This window comes from Crinia signifera, chromosome 9 (assembly GCF_055691185.1).
Source record: "Crinia signifera chromosome 9, ASM5569118v1, whole genome shotgun sequence".
In the NCBI taxonomy this organism is placed as follows: domain Eukaryota; kingdom Metazoa; phylum Chordata; class Amphibia; order Anura; family Myobatrachidae; genus Crinia; species Crinia signifera.
In genome coordinates, this window is record NC_139225.1 from 173,184 (window position 1) to 185,783 (window position 12,600).

At 49.6% G+C, this 12,600-nt stretch overlaps 2 protein-coding genes across 2 annotated transcripts in view; both read left to right on the forward strand.

The window, feature by feature from the left end:
* LOC146036472 (adenylate kinase isoenzyme 5-like) overlaps positions 1 to 12,600 on the forward strand; it is a 54,496-nt gene that overhangs the window by 20,854 nt on the left and 21,042 nt on the right. The gene's annotated exons all lie outside the window — the stretch shown is intronic.
* The window catches only part of AK1 (adenylate kinase 1), a 101,126-nt gene continuing 100,804 nt past the window's right edge, over positions 12,279 to 12,600 (forward strand). The window contains exon 1 of the mRNA XM_083160829.1: positions 12,279 to 12,386. The gene's annotated coding sequence lies outside the window, so the exon portion shown is untranslated. The remainder of the gene's footprint in view (positions 12,387 to 12,600) is intronic.

Consider the following 12,600-nt stretch of genomic DNA (forward strand, 5'->3'; position numbering starts at 1 on the left):
CACATCTGTGCTACTCTGTCATAGGACTTTCCGGGAACATCTGTGCTACTCTGTCATAGGACTTTCCGGCACATCTGTGCTACTCTGTCATAGGACTTCCCGGCACATCTGTGCTACTCTGTCATAGGACTTCTGACACATCTGTGCTACTCTGTCATAGGACTTCTGACACATCTGTGCTACTCTGTCATAGGACTTCCCGGCACATCTGTGCTACTCTGTCATAGGACCTCTGACACATCTGTGCTACTCTGTCATAGGACTTCCCGGCACATCTGTGCTACTCTGTCATAGGACTTTCCGGCACATCTGTGCTACGCTGTCATAGGACTTCCCGGCACATCTGTGCTACTCTGTCATAGGACTTCCCGGCACATCTGTGCTACTCTGTCATAGGACTTTCCGGCACATCTGTGCTACTCTGTCATAGGACTTCTGACACATCTGTGCTACTCTGTCATAGGACCTCTGACACATCTGTGCTACTCTGTCATAGGACTTCCCGGCACATCTGTGCTACTCTGTCATAGGACCTCTGACACATCTGTGCTACTCTGTCATAGGACTTCCCGGGACATCTGTGCTGCTCTGTCATAGGACCTCTGACACATCTGTGCTACTCTGTCATAGGACTTCCCGGCACATCTGTGCTACTCTGTCATAGGACCACCCAGCACCAAACACCAGGACATGAAGATTTGGTAGAGATTGTGATATTGGTTACTGTAGATCTATAGTGCATAAAATATAACCCAATGCTGGACGCTTGGGGATGAGTCTGACTTGATGCATGAGATCCTGGATGAATTCCCAATCTACTATTAGCCAGTATTTTAGCAATTAAATGGACATTGGGGGTTATTCGGACCTGATCCCAGTGGGGCGATTTAGCAGAGCCCTGCGATCAGATAGCTGCCACCCAGACATAGTGAAATCCTGCCCTGTGCAAGTCTGCAATTGGCTAAAATCACACCGATCGGCATTTATCTGTAAATCTATTCGCAACACTACCCCCATCGAATGCGTAACCTAGAACCTCCGCAGCCACTACGATAGAAACAGGCTGTCTGGGGCCGGAGCTGACGTCACAGACTCGCCTGCATTTCGGTCATTCCATATAAAAAAAACTGACCCTCTGGTGTACCAGTAGGATGGGGGGGGACTAATCTACACCAAATGTCAACATTATAACAGACGTTACAGGTCCCCTCTGGTTAATTTGTAGGGACTGACTACCCCTACTCCCTAGCAGCTGCTCATTGGCAATGAGCACCTTTCGAAGGCACCTGACCTTATTCTTAATTGAATAAAAATCAGTTACATGTCCCACCCCCAAACATCAGCGTCCTGACAATCTAACTGCGAATGGCTTGCCATCAGAAACACTGCATTCTGTCACTGTTTGGCATTGCACATGCACGCTACAATGTGTACGCATGTCCCATCATTCAATAATTGATCACCTTGTGAAATCGCAGGGCTGCAATCAGGTTTGAATAACCCCCTTTGATGTTTACAATGGAGATAGGGTCTTAGTTGCTGAAAACATTTGAATCTTTACTTTGGTTTGAGATACCTATACCTAGTGGATCCAACAATGATAGTACAGGTCTAGGATTCATTTAAAAGATGTGACTAATGAAAGGGGCCACCATCTGGGATTTTACTTAGTACAGCATGAATGGCTATATTATTATTTATACAGACACTGGAGATTTCAACGGATGTGTGTGTGTCTGTGTGTGCGTGTGTGCATGTACCTGTGTGAGTATCGTGTTTGTAGATGAATACAGATAAAAAGATTTTAATTTAATTTATCTTATAATTAGAAAACTGTAAGTATGGATGTCTTTGAGAAGATTAGTGAGGGAATTGTGGTAGTGTGGCAGGGCGTGCTGCATGTTGCCTGTTTATAGGGATAAGAGACAACCAAGTGTCTTTTGACACTGATAGTTGGAAAGGAAGCATAGGTGAATCTATTAACCAGCACAGAGTTCAAGGGTTTTGATCGAATACCTACTACCCAAGACGTGTGTGGTCCAGAACTCACCGTATTTTTTTAAAGCTGCAGTCATTTACAAGTTATAAGGCAAATACAACCTGTTGCCTTGAAAATGATTGCCCATTTTCGCACAAATTCCTCCACCTCGCTCTGTGGTCCCACAATGGTCAGGAGAAATATAGGCACTGTATTATTGCTTGTGCAAGCATTAGGGATGTCTTTCAGTGCTAGAAATACTGGTTGGCGATCCCATCCCTTTCTGTGTGTGCCGGCAATGTGTCACGGTCCAGGTCAAAATATTGGTGGTCATTCTGATGTGTAGCCGGCCTAAAGGTCCATACACACTGGGCGACTATGCCCAGCATGTATGAACAGCGATGATGACAGCCAATCAGTGTGTATGGGCAGCGATGATGACAGCCGATCAGTGTGTATGGACAGCGATGATGACAGCCGCTCAGTGTGTATGGGCAGCGATGATGACAGCCGCTCAGTGTGTATGGGCAGTGATGATGACAGCCGCTCAGTGTGTATGGACAGCGATGATGACAGCCGCTCAGTGTGTATGGGCAGCGATGATGACAGCCGCTCAGTGTGTATGGACAGCGATGATGACAGCCGCTCAGTGTGTATGGGCAGCGATGATGACAGCCGCTCAGTGTGTATGGACAGAGATGATGACAGCCGCTCAGTGTGTATGGGCAGCGATGATGACAGCCGCTCAGTGTGTATGGGCAGCGATGATGACAGCCGCTCAGTGTGTATGGGCAGCGATGATGACAGCCGCTCAGTGTGTATGGGCAGCGATGATGACAGCCGCTCAGTGTGTATGGGCAGCGATGATGACAGCCGCTCAGTGTGTATGGGCAGCGATGATGACAGCCGCTCAGTGTGTATGGACAGTGATGATGACAGCCGCTCAGTGTGTATGGACAGCGATGATGACAGCCGATCAGTGTGTATGGACAGTGATGATGACAGCCGCTCACTGTGTATGGGCAGCGATGATGACAGCAGCGATGATGACAGCAGCGATGATGACAGCCGCTCAGTGTGTATGGGCAGCGATGATGACAGCCGCTCAGTGTGTATGGGCAGCGATGATGACAGCCGCTCAGCGTGTATGGACAGCGATGATGACAGCCGCTCAGTGTGTATGGACAGCGATGATGACAGCCGCTCAGTGTGTATGGACAGCGATGATGACAGCAGCTCAGTGTGTATGGGCAGCGATGATGACAGCGTATGGGCAGCGATGATGACAGCCGCTCAGTGTGTATGGACAGCGATGATGACAGCAGCGATAATGACAGCAGCGATGATGACAGCCGCTCAGTGTGTATGGACAGCGATGATGGCAGCCGCTCAGTGTGTATGGGCAGCGATGATGACAGCCGCTCAGTGTGTATGGGCAGCGATGATGACAGCCGCTCAGTGTGTATGGGCAGCGATGATGACAGCCGCTCAGTGTGTATGGACAGCGATGATGACAGCAGCTCAGTGTGTATGGGCAGCGATGATGACAGCGTATGGGCAGCGATGATGACAGCCGCTCAGTGTGTATGGACAGCGATGATGACAGCCGCTCAGTGTGTATGGGCAGCAATGATGACAGCCGCTCAGTGTGTATGGGCAGCGATGATGACAGCCGCTCAGTGTGTATGGGCAGCGATGATGACAGCCGCTCAGTGTGTATGGGCAGCGATGATGACAGCCGCTCAGTGTGTATGGACAGCTATGATGACAGCCGCTCAGTGTGTATGGACAGCGATGATGACAGCCGCTCAGTGTGTATGGACAGCGATGATGACAGCCCCTCAGTGTGTATGGACAGCGATGATGACAGCCAATCAGTGTGTATGGGCAGCGATGATGACAGCCGATCAGTGTGTATGGGCAGCGATGATGACAGCCGCTCAGTGTGTATGGGCAGCGATGATGACAGCCGATCAGTGTGTATGGGCAGCGATGATGACAGCCGATCAGTGTGTATGGGCAGCGATGATGACAGCCGCTCAGTGTGTATGGGCAGCGATGATGACAGCCGATCAGTGTGTATGGGCAGCGATGATGACAGCCGCTCAGTGTGTATGGGCAGCGATGATGACAGCCCCTCAGTGTGTATGGACAGCGATGATGACAGCCAATCAGTGTGTATGGGCAGCGATGATGACAGCCAATCAGTGTGTATGGGCAGCGATGATGACAGCCGATCAGTGTGTATGGACAGCGATGATGACAGCCGCTCAGTGTGTATGGGCAGCGATGATGACAGCCGCTCAGTGTGTATGGGCAGCGATGATGACAGCCGCTCAGTGTGTATGGACAGCGACGATGACACCCGCTCAGTGTGTATGGACAGCGACGATGACAGCCGCTCAGCGTGTATGGGCAGCGACGATGACAGCCGCTCAGCGTGTATGGGCAGCGACGATGACAGCCGATCAGCGTGTATGGGCAGCGACGATGACAGCCGCTCAGCGTGTATGGACAGCGACGATGACAGCCGCTCAGTGTGTATAGGCAGCGATGATGACAGCCGCTCAGTGTGTATGAACAGCGATGATGACAGCCGCTCAGTGTGTATGGACAGCGATGATGACAGCCGCTCAGTGTGTATGGACAGCGATGATGACAGCCGCTCAGTGTGTATGGACAGCGATGATGACAGCCGCTCAGTGTGTATGGGCAGCGATGATGACAGCCGCTCAGTGTGTATGGGCAGCGATGATGACAGCCGATCAGTGTGTATGGACAGCGATGATGACAGCCGCTCAGTGTGTATGGGCAGCGATGATGACAGCCGCTCAGTGTGTATGGGCAGCGATGATGACAGCCGCTCAGTGTGTATGGGCAGCGATGATGACAGCCGCTCAGTGTGTATGGACAGCGATGATGACAGCCGCTCAGTGTGTATGGACAGCGATGATGACAGCCGCTCAGTGTGTATGGGCAGCGATGATGACAGCTGCTCAGTGTGTATGGGCAGCGATGATGACAGCCGCTCAGTGTGTATGGGCAGCGATGATGACAGCCGCTCAGTGTGTATGGACAGCGATGATGACAGCCGCTCAGTGTGTATGGGCAGCGATGATGACAGCCGCTCAGTGTGTATGGGCAGCGATGATGACAGCCGCTCAGTGTGTATGGGCAGTGATGATGACAGCCGCTCAGTGTGTATGGACAGCGATGATGACAGCCGCTCAGTGTGTATGGACAGAGATGATGACAGCCGCTCAGTGTGTATGGGCAGCGATGATGACAGCCGCTCAGTGTGTATGGGCAGCGATGATGACAGCCGCTCAGTGTGTATGGGCAGCGATGATGGCAGCCGCTCAGTGTGTATGGGCAGCCATGATGACAGCCGCTCAGTGTGTATGGGCAGCGATGATGACAGCCGCTCAGTGTGTATGGACAGTGATGATGACAGCCGCTCAGTGTGTATGGGCAGCGATGATGACAGCCGCTCAGTGTGTATGGGCAGCGATGATGACAGCCGATCAGTGTGTATGGGCAGCGATGATGACAGCCGCTCAGTGTGTATGGACAGCTATGATGACAGCCGCTCAGTGTGTATGGGCAGCGATGATGACAGCCGCTCAGTGTGTATGGACAGCGATGATGACAGCCGCTCAGTGTGTATGGACAGCGATGATGACAGCCGCTCAGTGTGTATGGGCAGCGATGATGACAGCCGCTCAGTGTGTATGGGCAGTGATGATGACAGCCGCTCAGTGTGTATGGACAGCGATGATGACAGCCGCTCAGTGTGTATGGACAGCGATGATGACAGCTGCTCAGTGTGTATGGACAGCGATGATGACAGCCGCTCAGTGTGTATGGACAGCGATGATGACAGCCGCTCAGTGTGTATGGGCAGCGATGATGACAGCCGCTCAGTGTGTATGGGCAGCGATGATGACAGCCGCTCAGTGTGTATGGGCAGTGATGATGACAGCCGCTCAGTGTGTATGGACAGCGATGATGGCAGCCGCTCAGTGTGTATGGACAGCGATGATGACAGCCGTTCAGTGTGTATGGGCAGCGATGATGACAGCCGCTCAGTGTGTATGGGCAGCGATGATGACAGCCGCTCAGTGTGTATGGGCAGCGATGATGACAGCCGCTCAGTGTGTATGGACAGCGATGATGACAGCCGCTCAGTGTGTATGGGCAGCGATGATGACAGCCGCTCAGTGTGTATGGACAGCGATGATGACAGCCGCTCAGTGTGTATGGACAGCGATGATGACAGCCGCTCAGTGTGTATGGACAGCGATGATGACAGCCGCTCAGTGTGTATGGGCAGCGATGATGACAGCCGCTCAGTGTGTATGGGCAGCGATGATGACAGCCGCTCAGTGTGTATGGACAGTGATGATGACAGCCGCTCAGTGTGTATGGGCAGCGATGATGACAGCCGATCAGTGTGTATGGGCAGCGATGATGACAGCCGCTCAGTGTGTATGGACAGCGATGATGACAGCCGCTCAGTGTGTATGGACAGCGATGATGACAGCCGCTCAGTGTGTATGGGCAGCGATGATGACAGCCGCTCAGTGTGTATGGGCAGCGATGATGACAGCCGCTCAGTGTGTATGGACAGCGACGATGACAGCCGCTCAGTGTGTATGGACAGCGACGATGACAGCCGCTCAGCGTGTATGGGCAGCGACGATGACAGCCGCTCAGCGTGTATGGGCAGCGACGATGACAGCCGATCAGTGTGTATGGGCAGTGATCTGACTCAGTCGGCCTCACTGCTACTACAGGAGGAGGGCAGGGATTTGGTCGCTAGGTTGACACTATGAAGGTTGACATACATTAGGTCGACCACTAAAGGTCGACAGAGCTTAGGTCAACGCATGAAATAGGTTGACATGGTTAAGGATGACAGTGTCAAAAAGATCAACAAAAGTATTAGGTCGACAATGGGAAAGTCGACAGTCTACAAGCCGACATGAGTTTTTCATGTTTTTTGTTTTGTTTTTTTACACGACTTGTGCCAACAGGCGTTATTTCACACTAGGGCATGGGGGGAGAATATAATAGTGTGCCGAGTGCAGCTAGGGGTGCTGATCACTGATACAGTGTCCATGTCAATATACGTAGAAATTCGGGAAACAAAAATGTGAATGTCGACCTTTTGACTGTCAACCTCCCTATTGTTGACCTAATGCTTGTTTTGACCTTCCGACCCTGTTGACCTATTTAATGTGTCGACCTAAGCCCTGTCAACCTTTAGTACCCCCTAGTACTCATTGGACACCAAAAGATTATTTGTTATATGTTATCATTATTCTGTTTGCATATTTCAATGTAACTATTATCCTTACGTGGTTCTGGTGATCGGGCAATTGGTTTTCTGCACCCTCGCCCGTGAGCAGTTCTGTGAAGCACCTTCTGTCTGCAGAAATCACATGTGCCTCAGTAGATAGCTGTGTACCTCCAGACCTCTGAAATCAGATTATATGACGTTCTTTGGTGCTGGTACTCTACAGACCCCAGGGAGCAGCAGCAACAGTGACTTCTATCTTCATCTACTTGTCTGCCTGACCCTCTGAGCCCATGGCTTTCCCTGCTGGACCAGCCAGGGAGAGATAAACCATTTCCTTCCCAGCTGCAGAGCCAGTGGCGTAAGTTCGTTCCAGTTGCCCGGAGGCAATATTTATTTATTTATTTATTAGCAGTTTCTTATATAGCGCATACATATTCCACAGCGCTGTACAGAGAATATTTGAACATTCACATCAGTCCCTGCCCCAGTGGAGCTTACAATCTATATTCCCTACCACATGTACACGCACACAGACATACTAGGGTTAATTTTGTTGGGAGCCAATTAGCCTACCAGTATATTTTTGGATTGTGGGAGGAAACCGGAGTACCCGGCGGAAACCCACGCAAGTACAGGGAGAATATACAAACTCCGCACAGTAAGAGCCGTGGCGGGAATTGAACCCATGACCTCAGCGCTGTGAGGTAGTAATGTAACCATTACACCATCCGTACTGCCCCGTATATATAACACATGGTGGGAATTGAACCCATGACCTCAGCACTGTGAGGCAGTAATGCTAACCATTACACTGTCCGTACTGCCCTGTATATATAACACATGGTGGGAATAGAACCCATGACCTCAGTGCTGTGAGGCAGTAATACTAACCATTACACCGTCCGTACTGCCCCGTATATATAACACATGGTGTGATAGAACCCATGACCTCAGTGCTGTGAGGCAGTAATGTAACCATTACACCATCCGTACTGCCCCGTGTATATATAACACATGGTGGGGATAGAACCCATGACCTCAGTGCTGTGAGGCAGTAATGTAACCATTACACCATCCGTACTGCCCCGTATATATAACACATGGTGGGGATAGAACCCATGACCTCAGTGCTGTGAGGCAGTAATGTAACCATTACACCATCCGTACTGCCCCGTATATATAACACATGGTGGGGATAGAACCCATGACCTCAGTGCTGTGAGGCAGTAATGCTAACCATTACACCCTCTGTACTGCCCCGTATATATAACACATGGTGGGAATTAAACCCATGACCTCAGCGCTGTGAGGTAGTAATGCTGACCATTACACAGTCCGTACTGCCCCGTATATATAACACATGGTGGGAATTAAACCCATGACCTCAGCGCTGTGAGGCAGTAATGCTAACCATTACACCATCCGTACTGCACCGTATATATAACACATGGTGGGGATAGAACCCATGACCTCAGTGCTGCGAGGCAGTAATGCTAACCATTACACGATCCGTACTGCCCGGTATATATAACACATGGTGGGGATAGAAACCATGACCTCAGCGCTGTGAGGCAGTAATGTAACCATTACACTGTCCGTACTGCCCCGTATATATAACACATGGTGGGAATTGAACCCATTACACCATCCGTACTGCCCCGTATATATAACACATGGTGGGGATAGAACCCATGACCTCAGTGCTGTGAGGCAGTAATGCTATAACCATTACACCATCTGTACTGCCCTGTATATATAACACATGGTGGGGATAGAACCCATGACCTCAGTGCTGTGAGACAGTAATATAACCATTACACCATCTGTACTGCCCCGTATATATAACACATGGTGGGAATTGAAACCAGTATAGTCATCTAGTCTATGACTTACTAATGTTAGAAGGGAAGAGTACTGTTGGCTCCTCTGGGGATAATGCTTCGTTCCCTTACTAAGATGGCTGCCAGAGCTGCTTCTTCCCATACACAGCATCTTGCAGACCTGCACACATCGGACGTATAAGCCCTATTGGTACTTGTTTCCTAGCACGGCGCCCCCGATTTTGATCGTACTGCATCTTATGCGATCGCATTGCATGCAATATAGCGGCATGCGATTTTTAATTGTACAAGCACCCTAATGGGTGCTTACAATGTTAAATTCACCCCCATTGTCAACACCACCCCCACTATCAACACCAACCCCAAGTGTGGTGAGCGCCGCGAGCCCGCGAGGGGCAGCGGTATGCGTCCTCCGACCTTTTCATACCGCCACTATCCACATCGGCGTGGAGTTGACTTTAGCTAGTGTAGCGAGCACAGCAAGCCACCGAGCCCGAAGCGTGGCGAGCGGACACGGATTACTTTACATATATTCCGCGTCTGCTCTCCACGCTTCGGGCTAAAATCAACTCAACGCCGACGTGGATAGTGGGGGTATGAAAAGGTAGGAGGACGCGTACCGCTGCCCTTCGCGGGCTCGCTGCGCTCGCCACGCTTCGCGTTCGCGTTGATAGTGGGGGTGTCGTTGACAATGGTCGTGCAATTAACATTGTAAGCACCCATCAGGGTGCTTGCACAATTAAAAATTGCATCGTATCGCATGCCATTTGCTGGCATGCGATGCTATGCGATATTTCATTGTACAAGCACTCCTGTAAATTTAACGGGAATATCGCATTACATCGCATTGCATGCATCGCATACCACTAAGAACGGTATGCGATGTGCGCCATGCTAGGAAACAAGTACCGCCCTATTAGATCTCAGATGTGGAATAGGTGGCGGGAAGTGCCAGTCTAATATACTGCAGTAAAAGCGCAATAACTTAAATCTGGATTATGCAGATTATCAGTCATGCGCGTATCACCTGTAAGGAGGTGTCTTTTGTACCTGCTGCAGTACAGGTGTACATACCGTATATGCTGCAGTACAGGTGTACATACCGTATATGCTGCAGTACAGGTGTACATACCGTATATGCTGCAGTACAGGTGTACATACCGTATATGCTGCAGTACAGGTGTACATACCGTTTTTGCTGCAGTACAGGTGTACATACCGTATATGCTGCAGTACAGGTGTACATACCGTATATGCTGCAGTACAGGTGTACATACCGTATATGCTGCAGTACAGGTGTACATACCGTATATGCTGCAGTACAGGTGTACATACCGTATATGCTGCAGTACAGGTGTACATACCGTATATGCTGCAGTACAGGTGTACATGCCGTATATGCTGCAGTACAGGTGTACATGCCGTATATGCTGCAGTACAGGTGTACATGCCGTATATGCTGCAGTACAGGTGTACATGCCGTATATGCTGCAGTACAGGTGTACATGCCGTATATGCTGCAGTACAGGTGTACATGCCGTATATGCTGCAGTATAGGTGTACATACCGTATATGCTGCAGTACAGGTGTACATACCGTATATGCTGCAGTACAGGTGTACATACCGTATATGCTGCAGTACAGGTGTACATACCGTATATGCTGCAGTACAGGTGTACATACCGTATATGCTGCAGTACAGGTGTACATACCGTATATGCTGCAGTACAGGTGTACATACCGTATATGCTGCAGTACAGGTGTACATACCGTATATGCTGCAGTACAGGTGTACATACCGTATATGCTGCAGTACAGGTGTACATACCGTATATGCTGCAGTACAGGTGTACATACCGTATATGCTGCAGTACAGGTGTACATACCGTATATGCTGCAGTACAGGTGTACATACCGTATATGCTGCAGTACAGGTGTACATACCGTATATGCTGCTGGTTATGACTTAGAAGGTACCAAGTGCTGCCAGTGCAGAGACAGGTATGTGTCATAGGGTCTACTGTATGAAGGTTGACATACATTATGTCAACCACTGAAAGTCAACAGGGCTTAGGTTGACACCTAAAATCGGTCGACATGGCTAATGTCGACAGGGTCGGAAGGTGGAAACAAGCATTAGGTCAACAATGGGGAGGTCAACAGTCAAAAGGTTAATATGAGTTTTTCCCTTTTTTTGGTCCCGAATGTTGACATAGTCGACCTGGACACCACCAATTGCTCCGCGCCTCCTCGCATGGCTCACTATGCTCGCCATGCTTCATGCACGGTGCCTCCCTGCTCTTGGCACACTATTATATTCTCCCACCGCGCCATAGTGGATAATAGGGTTGGAAATACCCGTCGGCTAAAAAAACATGAAAAACTCATTTGGACCTTTTTGACTGTCGACCTTCTCATTGTCAACCTAATGCTTGTGACAAACTTCTGACCCTGTCGATCTTCATAGGGTCGACCTAGCAACGTTATACCCATTTTGCTGCAGCAGCCCCGAAATCTGTTTCCTGTAACATTCAGAAACACTTTTGTTGGTAAGCTGCTCAGTCAGAGGTCTGCCAAAGGGAGGGGTAATTCTGGTTAGGAAAAAACATTTTGTATCCCAATTGCACACGGAGTGAAAAATAACTACATAATAATCAGATAATACAGAGATCTTGGGTGCATATATCTGCAGATATAGGGCTAAGCCCCCAGGCCGTACGTCAAGGCCTCTCTGTCACTGGGGGTCCCTAATACAGGGTATGGGTCTGGGGTGCAGGCCCCCAACATGCCGACACAAGCTGAGTACTCCAGGGCAGCACACAAATGAAACATTCAGGACTGCCCAAAGCTTTGTAAATAAGACAATGTAACATGCCTGTTTGCACAATTGACAAACTTTGCATACAGAGACCCCATTAAGTTGTCATGCCTTCATATTCTATGGAAGCCTGCCAAATATCAGAAGGTTAACAGTTTATAGAACCAGTCGTATAATTTCCCCATGTAAACTTCAGAGCTTTCCTAGCCTCTCCGTCTCTCCTCCTCTTCCCCCGCCCTGCTGTCGCCTGCCTCCCTCGCATCTATATGCAGGTCACATCTTGAGAGCCTGCTGTCCTTTACTGGCAGAGAAGATATGACAAGAAATCCCGCACCCAGCATGCACTGCAGCAGACAACTATATATAGAGGCAAAAATAGCTGGGGCAGCTGCTTGAAGATTCCAAATCTTCCCACCTCTGCCTCTTGGGTTCCCTTTGCGCAGACAGGTCAGTACAACTGCAGCACCTCCAACCACAGATCATTATATATTAGCATTTTATTTATATACTCCACTACAATGAATGCATGCCCTGTGCAGTTGCATTTAATGGGTGCATGCCCCATTGACACTGAGGGGTTAATCGTGTGTCTGTCTATCCTACATTCAGCAAACGTACCAGTAATGCCACCTGTCGCTCAGCGTCATGCCGTGTGGAGTAT